We start from the raw sequence: 16,743 nt of genomic DNA on the forward strand, positions 1-16,743 counted from the left end.
CTGAGATATTTCCAGGCAAAGCAAAGCAACAATTCCTTCACTTGAGCATTTTTAATTTTGAATTCCTAAGGCAGTTATAGATTTCCTAATAAGGGGATTTCTTTTCTTTTACAGCAATTACATTTGGGTATTTTTTTTTTCTTTCTTAGATTGAAAATTAGTTTGAGGATGTCTTAAAAGGAATTATCTGAGGGATGCTTGGGCTCACGATTTAGAACTCAATAAGTACTTTATAAAAAAGATTTCTCTGGTCTGCTGTAAAGACAAGAAAAAGTCTCTCTTATGCAAGTTCTTTTAGTTCAATAACTAATTAAAATCACAGCTACCACCAACAGAAAAGTTTCTCCTGATCTTATCGGGTACTTAGAACTCTTTACAAAAGAAGGAGAAAGAAGAAAATCAGTAGCTTCTACATAGACTGGGAGCCCCAAGACCAGGGTTCCTTCAGCAATATGGGTCTCCCCAGAGCTTAGTATGTAGGAGGAAATGGCAACTCACTCCAGCATTCTTGCCTGGGAAATCCCATGGACAGAGAAGCCTGGCGGGCTACAATCCACAGGGTTGCAAAACTCAGACACGACTGAGCACACGTGCATGCAAAGCTTAGTAGGACATCTAGAATAAAGTTGGCTCCTAGTAAATGTTGACTATAGAACAAAATGAATAAACTTTCCTTTAAAATCTTTTACTGAAGTATAATACTGTACATACTCAAACGGGCATGCATCCTAAATGTACAATTAGATGAATTTCTACAAATTTTGAATTCACCTGCATAACCAGAACCCAAATCAAGAAACAGAACAGTTCTGTGATCCTAGAAGTCTCCTTTATGTCCCTCTCTAGTTGTTTTTCTCCAAATATGACCACCATCTTGACATCTAACAGGACAGATTAATTTTGCTTATTGTGAACTTTATATAAATGGATCATAGAGTGTGTCTTCTTTTATGACTTCCTTCATTCAACATTATGATTCTAAGATTCATTCCTATGGATATACGCAGTTACTACTTGCTTATTCTGTGATGGAATATTCTATATGGGTGCTATGGAATCAATATGTGGTTTATGCCCCCGTTTTATATGTTGAAGACCTAATCCCCAGTTTTATGGTCGTTGAAGGTGGGGCTTTTGGGAAGTAATTAGGATTGGATGAGGTAATGAGAATGGGGCCTTCAGGATGAGACTAATTAATGTCTTATAAAAAGGCTTCAAGCCTGAACAAGGAAAGGCCATATGAAGATATAAGAGAAGATGGCTGTCTACAAATCAGCAAGAAGGCCCTCACCAGATACCAAAGCTATCTGTATCTTGATCTTGGACCTCTCAGCCTCCAGAATTGTGAGAAGTAAGTGCTTGTTTATTAAGATACCCAGATTATGGTGGTTTGTTAATGTAGCCCACACTGAGACATGGGGATATACCACAACTCACTTATCTGTTCCACTCTCTCCCTCTTTTTTTTTTTAGTTAGTTTATTTATCTATTTTTAAACTTTACAATATTGTATTTGTTTTGCCATACATTGACATGAATCCACCATGGGTGTACATGTTTTCCCCTTCTAGAACCCCCCTCCCACCTCCCTCCCCATCCCATCCCTCCGGGTCATCCCGGTGCACCAGCCCCGAGCACCCTGTGTCATGCATCGAACCTGGACTGGCAATTCATTTCATATATGATAACTTACATGCTTCAGTGCCATTGTCCCATATCATCCCACCCTTGCCCTCTCCCATAGAGTCCATAATACTGTTCTATTTATCTGTGTCTCTTTTGATGTCTCGCATACAGAGTTATCTTTACCAATTAACTAAATACCATATATATGTGTTAGTATACTGTATTGGTGTTTTTCTTTCTGGCTTACTTCACTCTGTGTAATAGGCTCCTGTTTCATCCATCTCATTAGAACTGATTATCCATTGGGCAGTTTCCAGTTTGGAGCTATTATGAAATGTACTGCTTCAAATCATCTAATATGTATGTTTTTCTTTTGGATTATATCCCCAGGAAGGGAAATGCTGGTTACATATATTTCAGCCCACGTAGAAACTATCAAAAATTTTTCAAAGTGTTTATATCAATCAATACTCCCAGCAAGAGTGTGATTCCAGTTGCTCCATATCCTTGCCAACACTTAATGTTGTCTGTCTTTTTAATTTTAGTCAGGTTGGCAAGTGTGTAGTGGGATCTCAGTGTGTGTGTATGTATGTGTTTCTTTTATTTTGAGAAAACTGAAGATTCACTTGCAGTTGCAAGAAAGAATACAGAGATCCCACATATTCTTTACTCATTTCCCCCCAGTGGTGATATTTGTGTGACTATAGCACAATATCACAACCAGAAAACTGATGCTGGTACAATTTTACATTGATACATTTGTCAAATGTCACCAGTTTTACATGTGCTTACCTGTGTGTATGTTGTCTAGTTTAATGTAATTTTACCATATACATAGACTCAGTGACCATCCCCATAGTCAGGACACAGACTAGTCTATCACAAGGATCTCTCCTACTGCCTTTTATATCCACTGCTCCCTCCCTCCCTTTCCCACACTCCCTCCCCTGCAACCATTAATTTGGTCTCCATTTCTTTATTTGCTATTTTAAGAATGTTATATATACCATGAAATGAAAAGACACTTGCTCCTTGGAAGGAGAGCTATGACAAACCTAGACAGTATATTGAAAAGGAGAGACATCACTTTGCCCACAAAAGTCCATATGGTCAAAGCTATGTTTTTTCTAGTAGTCATGTATGGATGTGAGAATTTGACCACAAAAAAGGCCAAACACTGAAGAACTGATGCTTTCAAATTGTGGTGCTGGAGAAGGCTCTTGAGAGTCCCTTGGACTGCAAGGAAATCAAACCAGTCAACCCTAAAGGAAATCAGCCCTGAATATTCATTGGAAGGACCAATGCTGAAGCTGAAGCTCCACTACTTTGGCCACCTGATGCAAATAGCTGACTCATTGGAAAAGACCCTGATGCTGGGAAAGATTGAAGGCAGGAAGAGAAGGGGACCACAGAGGATGAGATGGTTGGATGGCATCATCAACTCAATGGACATGAGTTTGAGCAAACTCCAGGACACAGTTAAGGACAGAGGAGCCTGGTGTGCTGCAGTCCATGGGGTTACAAAGAGTCAGACATGACTTAGCGACTGAACAACAACAACATACATAGAATTATATAGTGTGTAAATTTTGAGATTTTTAAAAAATCTTTACTTATTTATTTTTGGCTGCCTTGGGTTTTAGTTTCAGCATTTGGAATCTTTTGTTGCAGTGCATAGGTTTCTTCTCTATTTGTGGTGTACTGACTCCAGAGTGCTTGGGCTCAGTCATTGTGACATGTAGGCTTAGTTGCTCCATGGCACATGGGCTCTTAGTTCCCCAACCGGGGATTGAACCCATGTCCCCTGCATTAGAAGGTGGATTCTTAACCACTGGTTGTTGTTATAGCCCACCAGGCTCCTCTGTCCATGGAATTTTCCAGGCAAGAATATTGGAGTGGGTAGCCATTCCCTTCTCCAGGGGATCTTCCCAACCCAGGGATTTAACCTGAGTCCCCTGCATTGCAGGCAGACTCTTTACCTTCTGAGCCAGCAGGGAAGCCCCTTAACCACTGGACCACCAGTTTTTATACTTAGCATAATTCTCTTGAGGGCCATCCAAAGTATTACATGTATCAGAACCATTCCTTTTAATTGCTGAGTAGCATTCCATGAAAGAGCTTTTGAAAAGAGAACAAGCATTCTTTCCCAAACAATCATAGTGGCTTAATTGAATTCTTTTATATTCAAGAGACAATAAGCTAGGCTTTCACATGTTCTTTCATTTGTTTATTAATTCAACCAATATGTTTGAAGTATCAACTGCATGCTGAGCATTGTGCTAGATCCTGGGCATACAAGAGACATGAAAGGGTTTCACCTTGTAGGGGATTTTCTAGAGTCTACATGGGGAGATAGACATACATTTAATGAGACAATGCAATATTACGATGCCAAGACAGTTATATATATATATATATATATATATATATATATATATATATATTTCATTTAGGAATGAAGAAGGAAATCACTGACTTTATGAGGGTGGGGATGGAAGATGAGTCTAGGAGATATTTTGAGGGGCATGACACATAAGCTAAGTCTTGGAAGATAAACGGTTTCCCTGATGGCTGTTGATAAAGGAGGAGAGAAGAGAAAAAGGGCTGTCAGAGCAGAAAGAGCAGCTTGGGTATAAAATGGAGGTGATAAGTTGTCTATACTCACTTCCAATCTCAGCACACCGTGACTAGCTAAGCCTGAAAAGTGGGTGAGGGTGTTGAAGAGATGGAGAGTTGAGGAGTATTATCATCTTTCAGGAGCACAGTCTTAAGGCAGACAGTCCCAAGCTGATGCCCAGAAACCATCAGAAGAATCCTGATACTTCAAGATCTGTTGACTCCAGCCACACTGACTTTGCAGTCCCTCAAAAGATCCCTGCGTTAGATGTGGCCAAAGACAATTGCTCAAGTTACACACCTTTTACACCTCTGTCTCGGGAACATTTACCTCTCAGTTGTGCATAACAACATGAAACTCACATACACTCATCCATCCACCTACTCTGATGTTAAACAGTAAGAGTCTTTTTATCGCCTTTGCCTGAAATGGAAGTGAGGGAGATTCTCTGAGTAATCATCATAGAGGTCTTCTTGCTGCTCCTCCTATAGGACAGGTGCTTCCCCATGCCTCCCATCTAGTCTCTCCTCAAAGTAGCCCTTTACTCTAAGGTAGGCATTATCATCACGCCCAATTTTTAGACAAGAAAACTGGGGCACAGGGAGGTTAAGTGAATTGGTCAAGGATACAGAACTTATGAAAAGCAGGAGCAGGCTTTTTTTTTTTTTATATATAAATTTATTTATTTTAGTTGGGGGCTAATTACTTTACAATATTGTAATAGTTTTTGCCATACATTGACATGAATCAGCCATGGGTTTACATGTGTTCCCCTTCCTGGACCCCCCACCCACCTCCCTCCCCATCCCATCCTTCTGGATCATCCCATTGCCCCGGCCCTGAGCCCTTGTCACATGCATCGAACATGGAATGGTGTTCTGTTTCCCATATGATAATATACATGTTTCAATGCTATTCTCCCAGAACGTCCCACCCTCACCTTCTCCCTCAGAGTCCATAAAATTGTTCCGTGCATCTGTGTCTCTTATTCTGTCTCGCATATAGGGTTATCGTTACCATCTTTCAAATTCCATATATATGCATTAGTATACTGTATTGTAGTTTTTCTTTCTGGCTTACTTCACTCTGTATAATGGGCTCCAGTTTCATCCATCTCAGTAGAACCGATTCAAATGTATTAATTGCATGATTAGTCTCTAGAGTTCAGGCTATAGGCAGCCTTGTGGAAAAAGGGCATGGGAGCTCTTCCTGAGAACTGGGAGGGCTCTAGGACTCTGGATTCAGTCAAGGTGGGGACAGCTCACAAGGCAGGAAGTGCTGCTAGGATGAGTGATCCGGAGACGCATAGCATACTATTGCATCAAAGCAAGCTCAGTCCTCCTTTTAAGAGGCTAATAGGGTGAAAACACAGCTCTCACTAGTCTGTGCATCTAAACCAACATGCTTGAACCAACCCTCTTGCTCTCATGACAGTTTTCAGCCCAGAATTATTTCTCAATCACCTAAAGAGAGTCCATTATTTGTATATAAGAGTGAGGCAAAATCATACCCAAGGGGCATTTCTGAATATTGGCACATGCTGGTCCTACCTGGATTGTTCTGCCTTTTCCTCATCCAGTTTCCTCTGACCTTCTTAGGATCCTAGCCCATGCCCACTGCCCCCTCCACCCCCCAATATTTACCTTAATTTCCCAGGCTTGTTCAGAGCTCCTTTTTATGTGTTTGCAGAGTATTTATATTTTTCCCTCTGAGTTCTGATCATAATTTATAACATTACTATTTACTTAATAAACATCTTTTCAACTAAAATATAACTGTAGTAATGCTGAGACAATGTTTAGTTTTGCTTATCATTTTATATGTGCGGTGCAGAGCCTGACACATAGTAGGTACTCAATAAATGTCTCCTGAGTGGATAAATGAAAAACTGAGGGAATGAATAAATGAGTTGGCAACAGCTTCATCCAAAAGGACCAGGTATCGTGTGATGACATCAATTACCTGCAACATCTTGGCCCCTTTGATGCTCTGGCCCGCCTGGATGCCCAAGGCAGGATCTTTCAGACCAACTCATGAGGTTCTCAGGCTTCTGGGAGCCCAGCCAAGCCCAGCCCCGCCAGCCTGGCAAGTCTGTATTTCAATTCCTCGGTTTGATTTCCATCATCATCCTTTGCAAGTGGGAGTTGTTGATTTTCTTTAATTAAGGCTGGAGGGATGGCTTCCTGAGTGGGTAATATATTTCCGGAGTTCAGCATTTCATCCGCACAGCCCACATTTCACTCAGAAATGGGGCAGATTCATTAAAAGAATGGCCAGACGGCTTCCTCTTTGGTTGCTTGTTTGCCTACGTTTAATGAATGAATAAATAACATGCCTATTCATTACCAACTTTGGAGTGGAAATAATTACTGAGTTCCCTCATCTGCCTGGAATAATGTTCTTCACGTTTGGAGCACCTTCTGCCTCGGTCGCTGCACTATTTCCCCATCAGTGGGCCACAGGCATCCTCCAGGGGCTGATGTTCACCTCCAGCTCACCTTTGTGAGAAGCAATCGCTCTTCCAGCCCTCCAGGGTCCCATTTGGTGCACTGGGAATGCTCATTTGTGGAAGGAGACCCTAGGACCCTAAGAAGTAAATGAGACCGGTAGGTCCATTGATTCTCTGAGTGTACCCTGGGGGTACCTGGGGCATGATAGTGTAATTACTACTAAGAAAGTCTAAATTCCTGCGTACTTTGCCAAAAAGCATTTTCCAGACAAGAAAGTATTCAGTTGTGTCCTGCCTGTGACCGTGTGCTTAACTTTGGCTACAGGAAGCCTAGAGGGCGGTCATGGTGATCCTTGGTTGATAAAAGGGGCAAGTGACCCCTGAGACTTCATCATTCATCTCAATCACTGAAAATTATTAGCCAAGTGCCTATGCCAGGCAAGGATTAAAGATGACCGGATCCAAATGGTACTGAAGAATTTATTTACAGGGCAACAAGGGAGAAACAGACATAGAGAATAGACTCCTCCCCTTATGGAGAGGGGAGGAGGGGGTGAGATGTATGGAAAGAGTAACATGGGAACTTAATCACCACATGTAAAATAGATAGCCAATGGGAATTTGCTATACGGCTCAGGAAACTCAAACAAATTATGTATCAACCTAGAGGTGTGGAATGGGGAGGGAGGTGGGAGGGAGGTTCAGAAGGGAGGGGATATATGTATACCTATGGTTAATTCATGTTGAGGTTTGACAAAAAAACAGCAAAATTCTGTAAAGAAATTATCCTCCAATAAAAAGTAAATTAATTAAAAAAAAAAGATCACGGGATCCCTCATCTCTATCTGGGTCTGTGCTAATGTTGCTCAAATGGTCTCCCAGCCTCTTCACAACTTTGTCAGTTTTATTCTCTTCATGTTTGCACGGTGGTCTTTCAAAAACACAGGTATCATCATCACAATCCCCAGCTGAGAATCCAGAGTTTCCCCATAGATTTCAGGATTTGGGACAAAGTCCTTTGCAAGACCCACAGGGCCCTCCATGAGTAATTCAGCCCTCACCTATTCTCCAGCTTCTTGTCTGCCTACTCTCTGTCCCACTTCATCATCTGCCGGCCACGCGAAATGACATGCAGCCCCTTGAAGGTATTCCAAGTTTCCTACCTCTAAGCTTCTGCCTACACATTATCCTCCAGGTCTGCCCCGTGCCCATCACGTATGCTTTGAGATGCTAGATCAAAGACTATGGATTCAAATCCCTAGAGAGGATAAGCAAATTATGTAACTTTATGATGGGAGCCATGTATAAGGTGATAGGGAGTGGTGGGGAGTGCGACAAACTGGAGAACGCCTGCCCTTTCTAAAAGGCACAGCTACCACTCTGCCACACCTAGCTGCAGCACACTGGGGTGTGGACCCAGTGTTTTCAGACTTATGATTTTTCAAGAGAAGTTGGGAATCTGAATTTTTATTTGAAATCTTCCAATTTTTTAAAGGTGGGAAACTACTTCTTATTAATTTAATTTTTAAGATTATGGTGGGGTGAGGGGCAACTAGAGTGGATCGAGGCTCTAAGCATAGATTGCAGAGGTTAATCCTTGACACCTACCCAAAACTCTTCCTTGTCGTGGAAAGTTAGTAACAGGGAGCCTCCTTAGTGAAGCCATTGCTTCTTTGTCTCTGCCTTACAATTTATAGCTCAGTTGAGTACTCCACGGGCCAATCTTTGTGTCTCTGGAAGTTAGCATCATATACGGGGTATGTCATGCTCAGTAAATGTAGGATGGATAGACAAATAATTGAAAGAGCAAATGAATAAAGACATATTTTTTTCCCACCTGTAAGCTTATAAGTCACACTCACTTCAGAAAGACTGAAGGATATTGTCATATCTTTTTTAATGGTCAGGAAAAGAACAGTCTTATACAACCAGCCTTCAACTCTGGTCATAAAAGGAGTTGGCACCCATCTGTGAAAAGCTATTTGAGAGAGAACACTCAGTTCCCAGTCCTACTGCCTAAAAATATCCACCATCTTTTGGATCTGAAATCCCACTATTAACACCTAAATGATTGCACCATAGAATATTACCTTTGGAGGCCTCCTTGGGCAACTAGACCTTCCCTGGAAGGAAACGTAGGAACTATGGTCTGCTCCTGAGAGCTAACATAAAAATGTTCTAGGTTCTTTTCCCATTTATGTCTCAACTCGCAGTTTGACCTTAAACAACTTTCTTCCCTTCTTATGACCAAGTTGCCCATCTGTAAGGAGGAAATTTAGAACAGGTATTGTCTGAAGTCTCTATTATTCTTGACGTTTGATGTGAAATGAGATAAGTGCTAAATTAGAAACTCAAAGTCAAGAAGGAATTGGGTGAGTGAATGACATGGGCTGGGCGTAGAAGCCAACAATCTATAATTTCACATAAAATATATCCATTGTTTAGATGTCAACAACTAAACATTTAAACAAGCCAACAAATCAAAACAGTTGTAGCAAAGCAAAACGTCGATATTGACAATACTGGATCCATCTCTGAACCAATCGCTGGGGGCAGGGAGGATGAAAGCTGATTGGCTAAACCTACACTGCAGGTCCACTTCTCTTGAGATGATTCTCTAAGTCAAAATCAGGAAAAATTAGACAAAAGCTACAGATACTTTCTATAAGCCACAAACTGAAAAGAATAATATTACCAGGCTTCCTGCTGGTTTTTTTTCTTCCTAGAGTTATGGGTTGCTTGGCTCACAATGGCTTGATTTGAAGAATCCCGTATACCTATTTTAAGTGGATCTTTCCTTCCCCACAGAGGATTTCTGCAGCCTCTTCTCAAGGAGGCGGTGGTCTTTAATGATCCATGTACTCTCACTTCTGGAACTGCCAGTCACGGAGCAAGTTTGTTCAGGGAGACTCTGGTTCACTTCTCAATTATTCTGGGGACTAGCTTTTGCTTATTTTCTTCTCTCCAAAGCATCTATATTTCATTCCTGCAACTTTTCCATATCAGCACAATCTGTGGTACTAGCACCAGATTCCTCTCGTCCACTGCCTCCTTCCTGATTAACTCTATTTATACTGATATAATTTATTTTGGTTGCCTGTTTTCCATTTGGGAGATCAATACACATTTAAATGAGAAGGGAGAGTATTTGCAGCCATGTCGACTGTTGATCAGATACAAGACAGGCTGCTTGGTTCTGTCTTGCAGATGAGCCCTCAATGGGATTGTCTGGATCTCATCTTCCCACAAAAGGGGAGAGATGGAGAGAGAGGAAGAGAGGGAGAAAGGGAGGAAATAAAACAAGGAAGTGGACAGGGAGGAGAAAAGGAAAAAGGAGGAAGGAGGTGGGGGTTAAGGAGGGAAAAGAACAAAAAGGAAAAGGAAAGAAAAAGGTGGCCAAACTAGCTTTCCAGTTTTGTTGGCAAATGCTGAACACTTCTAGCCTTTGGTTAAACTTTTATCCAGGTTGCTGTATGCTGAGATATGACTAGAAGTTAAGTCACCCATGATTTTGCTTCTATCGGTCCCAGGTAAAGCAGGAAGACATTGCCAGCTCACGTGTGCACAAGTTTTAGCTGTCAATGCATGTTTTAAACAGCAGGCAGGAACTGACTGCATAACTCAAGCTTTCAGGATGCTGGTGTCCTTCCCACCTGTCATCATCCAGGGCATGATTTGGTTTCACTGATGCTGTATGGTCAGGACACTTAAGATGGCTATTCCCTTGCTCTCTATACATCCCCTGCTCTTCTAGGCCCTGGTTCACTCACATGACTATTCAACCCTCTTAATTATAGGGCATAATCAGTAAGGCAGAAGGAGAAGAGGGTGACAGTGGATGAGATGGTTGGATGGCATCACTGACTCAATGGACATGAGTTTGACAAGTTCCGGGAGTTGGTGATGGACAGGGAAGTCTGGTGTGCTGCGGTCCAAGGGGTCACAAAGAGTAGGACACAACTTAGTGACTGAACAACCACCAGTAAATGCCTATATGCTTGTCCCCTGTCCCAGCCACTGGTTTTCCTGATAACTATTGAACCAGTGAGACATCGATTCCCCCATAAATGGTAACCTCCTTCTCTCCCCTGTAGTGAAGATTGCTGCCATGTCCTTGTACTGTTTGCCATGTATGGAGGGGTGTCTTTCCAGGAACTATGATTTAGACATGTAAGATTTAGATGTATAAGACATGTAATACTGGTTCAATAAACGGTTAATATCTCTGTTGCCGTCTCCTGGCTCCTTCTTCAGATTCAAGGCTGGGCAACTACAAGGCTTGTAGGACTTTGGGGTCCAGTCCTTCAGATGGTCTCAACAGTGATGGGTTTGAGGGCCAAGTCCTCCTGACTTGGATCAAATCCTGTGTACCTGGGGGTTGTGGGAAGAGAAAGTCCTTTTGTTTAGACTCAATGGCCCTCTTTCACTTAGTTCTCACTGTGAAGCAGATGGTTGTAGCAGGCGTTTTTCCAAAGAGAAGCCAGCCAGGTCTAGCACATGTGGTCAATCAGAGGAGTGAGGAATTAAGAGTCATGGTTTGACTCTGCTTCTCCAAGCTTCCATCCAGGCCTGTGATTATGTCCTCGGAGCTGGCTGTGGCATTTCAATTGATGGGGAAGTTATGGTTAATTTAATCAACGGAACTGTATATTTGGTGCTCCATCTGGATGAAAACACAGCTTCACACATCAAATCAGATATAGAAATCAATTCTGAATAATTGAATATGTAAATATATAAAAGAGATCGGAAGGAAAATAAGACACCATATGTATAAACTTGTGATGGGAGAGACCTTCTTAAGCTAGACAGAAAGTCCAGAAGCTGTAAAATAGATGATAGAAAAACAGATTACAATTTTTTTAAACCCGTTCAACCAAAGACCACATACAAACAAAAGGCAATATTAGATACAAATTGAATGTTTGCAATACACGTGATTGACAAAAGGTGAATATTCCTAACAGCTAAAGGTCTTCTATAACCCAATAAGAAAGAAGATAAACAACCCAGTTTAAAATCGGGCAAAACACAAGAACAGGAACAAGCAAATTGTGAGCAGGAGGCCATTAAATCTACGAACACTGGCTCAATTCCACTGATAATCAGAAAAAGATAAATTAAGATAAACATGTGGCATCATCCGTCTCCTATTTGTGGTATAATTGATAGATTGATATGCATCAGTGTTGGTAAGGGTGTGTGTGTGTTTAGCTGCTCAGTCATGTCCGACTCTTTGCAACCCCATGGACGGCAGCCCACCAGGCTTCTCTGTGCATGGGGATTCTCTAGGCAAGAATACCGAAGTGGGTTGCCATGACTTCCTCCAGGGGATCATCCCAACCCAGGGATCGAACCCAGGTCTCCCACATTGCAGGCGGATTCTTTACCAACTGTGCCACCAGCTGGTAAGGGTGTGGAGGGATGCAATTACACAACCCCATGTGCAACTCATTGGAAAAGACCCTGATGCTGGGAAAGATTGACGGTGGGAGGAGAAGGGGACGGCAGAGGATGAGATGGTTGTATGACATCACCGACTCGATGGACGTGAGTTTGAGTAAGCTCCAGGAGTTGGTGATGGACAGGGAAGCCTGGTGTGCTGCAGTCCATGGGTTCACAAAGAGTCGGACACAACTGAGCAACTGAACTGAACTGATGTACAACTGGAGGCTTCTCTGGTGGCTCAGATGGTAAAGAATCCACCTGGATTGCAGGAGAGCTGGGTCCAATCCCTGGGTTGGGAAGATCCCCTGGAGAAGGAAATGGCAACCCACTCCAGTACTCTTGCCTGGAAAATCCCATGGATGGAGGAGCGTGGTAGGCTACAGTCCATGGGGTCGCAAAGAGTCAGACATGACCGAGCGACTTCACTTTCACTTTTGCAATATAATTCTAGCAATATTTATTAAAATTCAATATATTTTTACCATTAGGGCCAGCAATTCTTTTCTGGAAGTACATACTTCAGAAATAAAAGTTATACAAAGGCTCGTTTGTAGAAGGACACAGAGGCAGATGAGAGAATGAGACAGAGAAAGGCTGAGAAACATTCTGAATGTCTAACAAAAGGAAGAAGACAATAAAATATAGTAAACCCTACAAAACAATATGATAGTAGTCATTTAGAAGAATGAGTCAGATCTATAACAAAAAGCAAAGAGGAAACGATCTAGCTTAGTTCATGATATTGAAGGTGGAGGTTCGGAGCCAGCCCACCTGGATTTGCTTCTCTCCTTCAGCATTGATGGCTCACATGGTAAAGAATCTACCTGCAACGCAGGAGACTGGGTTCGATCCCTGGGTTGGGAAGATCCCCTGGAGAAGGGAATGGCAACCCACTCCAGTATTCTTGCCTGGAGAATCCCAAGGACAGAGGAGCCTGGTGGGCTCAGTCCATGAGTTCACAAAAGAGTTGGACACGACTAAGCAACTAACACTTTCACTTTGTCATTTATTAGCTTGTAAGGTAATTAGCACCAATGTGCCTAGGTTCCCTCTGTCAGCTGGAAAAACTGCTGGGGAGATTAGAAGACTTATTATGTAAATTGCTTAGAACTGTGTCTGGTACCTAGTAAGCTTTAACAATTGTTAGGTATTATTATATATAACGCATGACTCCGCTTTTTGTGATGCAGTTAAAAAAAAAAAACCTACCCGTAGATACAGATGTTCCTAGTGTTTGAGTGAGGGTCAATGTACCAGATTTAGGACAAATGAGATTTAAAGGGGAAGATGAATCACTTTATCACTATAGTCTCACTATTGAAATTTTACAACTAAGTTGATATTCAGCAGTCAGGCAACCTTTGGGCTATAGCAGTTGAGAAAATACTGAAATACTTTTGTATCAGTCTGGAAAGAATGTCCCTGCTATCCTGACCCTGCTATCCAGGGCCCTTTCCTAGAGTCTCTCCCTGCAGCCTTCCCCATGATCCAGCAGGGAAAGGGTTACTGCTTTGTCTGCCAGATCCCTGCTCCAGTCTCAGGCTTTGAGCCCGTGTCTATCATAGTTGGGTATTCTGAATATCGCCCCTAAAGACAGAGATGTGTTTAATAATGTAATTTACAAATAAATCAATAAACTGTAACATGGGATACAGTGCAAGCCTCCATTTCTGCATCTTGGTGATGTTCACCAAAACCCAGGCTGACTTGTGTAATTTGCAAACTGCTCCCCTCTCCACCCTCAGTTCCTCCTGACAGTGATATTCAAATTACTCTCCACCTGAAGCTAGCATGGTAAATAATTGAACCTCTGAAAGAATATTAAAGAACTTAAAAAAAAACCACCTTAAATATTACCTTCACACGCTTTTACTGCAACCTACAGGGTGTCTTCCTGAGATTCACTGCTCAAAATCTCTTGAGCCCCAGAAGTCTTTTAGAATAATACCAGGAAATGAATACCTGCCTGGTAATGCATTATAATTTCTAGGTCTGGCTGTGGATGGAAGCCAAGCCCAGGTTTGTACAAGTTGGAAAAGGATGAAATGTCCCTGGCTCCAAATAAACAGCAGTGCCAATAAGAGCTTTTAATGTGCTTTATCCCCAGAAACCTGGAAGAAGTGAGCAGAAAGATTAGATAATCAGTCTGAGAGGGAAAGCAAGCCCCTCTAAGCTGTCTTTTTGTATGGGGGTGGGGAGCAGTGGGAAAGAGGGGGAAGCTTCTGTTTCAATCCTGGAAACTATGTGTCAGGGTGTCTGAGGATACTCTGAGGGGACCCATTTCACAGATGTGGAAACTGAGGTAGAAGGAAGGTAACTCTCTTGCCAACTGGTCTCAAAAGCAATACACCCCGGTAGGCAGGATGTGAAAGCAGTTGCTTCTGTCACCGAAGTCTGCATTCATCCTCTAAAAAGGTGTTTTCATCTCCAGGAAACAGAGAGCCACAGAAATGATGGTGAGACAGGTAGGTCTCTGAGATGTTTTAGGATCAGGTTCATTTGCTGCAGTCCCTGGATTAAATCTGTCTAGTCAAAGCTATGGTTTTTCCAGTAGTCATGAATGAATGTGAGAGTTGGACTATAAAGTAAACGGAGCGCCAAAGATTTAAACTGATGCTTTTGAACTGTGGTATTGGAGAAGATTCTTGAGAGTCCCTTGGACTGCAAGGAGATCCAACCAGTCAATCCTAAAGGAAATCAGTCCTGAATATTCATTGGAAGGACTGATGCTGAAGCTGAAACTCCAACACTTTGGCCACCTGATGCAAAGAACTGACTCATTGGAAAAGACCCTGATGCTGGAAAAGTTTGAAGGCAGGAGGAGAAGGGGATGACAGAGGGTGAGACCGTTGGATGGCACCATCGACTCGATGGACATGAGTTTGAGCAAGCTCCAGGAGTTGGTGATGGACAGGGAAGCCTGTTGTGTTGCTGTCCGTGGGTCGCAAGGAGCCGGACAAGACTGAACAACTGAACTGAACTGCATTAAAAATTAGTCCACTTCCGGGTGAAGTGATTTCTAGCTCATGATGTGTCTCAGTTAATTCAGGGCTGGCTGACTCATTTGTTCATTTGGCCAAGCTTAGTCCTCCCCCAGCAGCACACACACACACCTGCCTTGTTCTGGCCATATTTACCTGCCCTTTGCCACTGCTTGTACGGGGGAGTGAGTTTGGAGTAAAGATACTGCAAAGGGCCCCAGGAGTTCCCACAGCACGCTCTAGTGTGAGATTGAAGTGAGCGGAGAGGAGGAAAGATCCCGTGGGCACCTGGTGATCCTTGGAAGAAGTGTACCATGATTATATTTATATAGGACAGTGATTCTTCACCTCCTGAAATGCAATAAAATGTTAGGCAAAAGTTCATTTGTATGCTCCAATTCTCTAGGAGACATTTTTCCTGGAGGTATATTTCCTCAAATTCTCATGGTGATCTGTAGCCCCCAAGAGGTTAAAAACTGACTGTCGTGGGGTCTCTCAATCAAATGTTAGGACATTCACCTCCATTCAGTCCTTTTTTACCTTAACAGATATTCATTCTTCCTATGGGGAGTCCAGGTCGGGTGCAAGGACTATTATGGGGCATCAGACTGATGCTCTTTTATGGAGCTTGCATGTGAGTTAGGGAGACAGACATTAAATGATTCACCTGATCGCTCATTAATATGATGGTGTAAAGAGCTTCAAAAAATAAGGACAGAGAGCAATGAGGATGTTTCCTGGTCTAGTCTGGTTAGGGATGGATTCCTTGAGGCGGTGATATTTAAGCTGAGCTCTGAAACATGAATAGTTGGGAGATGAAGGGAGAGCTGAGTAAACAGTGCTCTAAATTCTGGCTACTCCAAATGTGGTCTTCAGACCAGCAGCATCACCTGGGAATTGGTTAGAAATGCAAAATTGCAAGTCCTTTTCTGGATGCAGTAAATAAGAATCTGAAGCTTTTAACAAGATCCCCAGGTGATTTATATTTGCATTGAAGGCTGAGAAGTGCTGTTCTGAAGAGAATGAACAGCATCTGAGGGACTGCCAGGAAGGTTGGGTGTTCCTAGAACTTGGAGAAAAAGAATTGGTGGTGATGGTAGAGATGAGGTTGGAGACAGAGGCAGGGGAAGACTCCATCAGATTCTTGTAGCCATCTTGAGCAAAAAAGAAATATTTGAAGGCAAATAAATGATTAGGCTTTGGGCAAGAACTTTTGAAACCCTAATTTGGCAGCTTGAGTGATGGGGTTGTATATGCACAATAAGTGTGGGAAATAGCAAATACTGTGGTTGTCCATCTTCCCTACCATACTTACCACACATCATCTCTGTTTCCTCATCTGTAAAATGGGGATAACAAAGCCCCCATTTCAGGGTTATTGGCTTATTCTTTACTCAGACAGTAAAGAATCTGCCTAAAATGCAAGAGACCAGGATTTGATCTCTTGGTTGGGAAGATCCCCTGGAGAAGGAAATGGCTGCCAACTCCAGTATTCTTGCCGGGAGAATTCCATGGACAGAGGAGCCTGGTGTACTGCAGTCTATGGGGTCACAAAGAGTCGGACACGACAGAACGACTAACTTTCACTTCACTTCACTTTGGGATAGTTTAATGGATCATTA

Source organism: Giraffa tippelskirchi, chromosome 13, assembly GCF_054371585.1.
Source record: "Giraffa tippelskirchi isolate mGirTip1 chromosome 13, T2T-mGirTip1v1.2.pri, whole genome shotgun sequence".
NCBI lineage: Eukaryota > Metazoa > Chordata > Mammalia > Artiodactyla > Giraffidae > Giraffa > Giraffa tippelskirchi.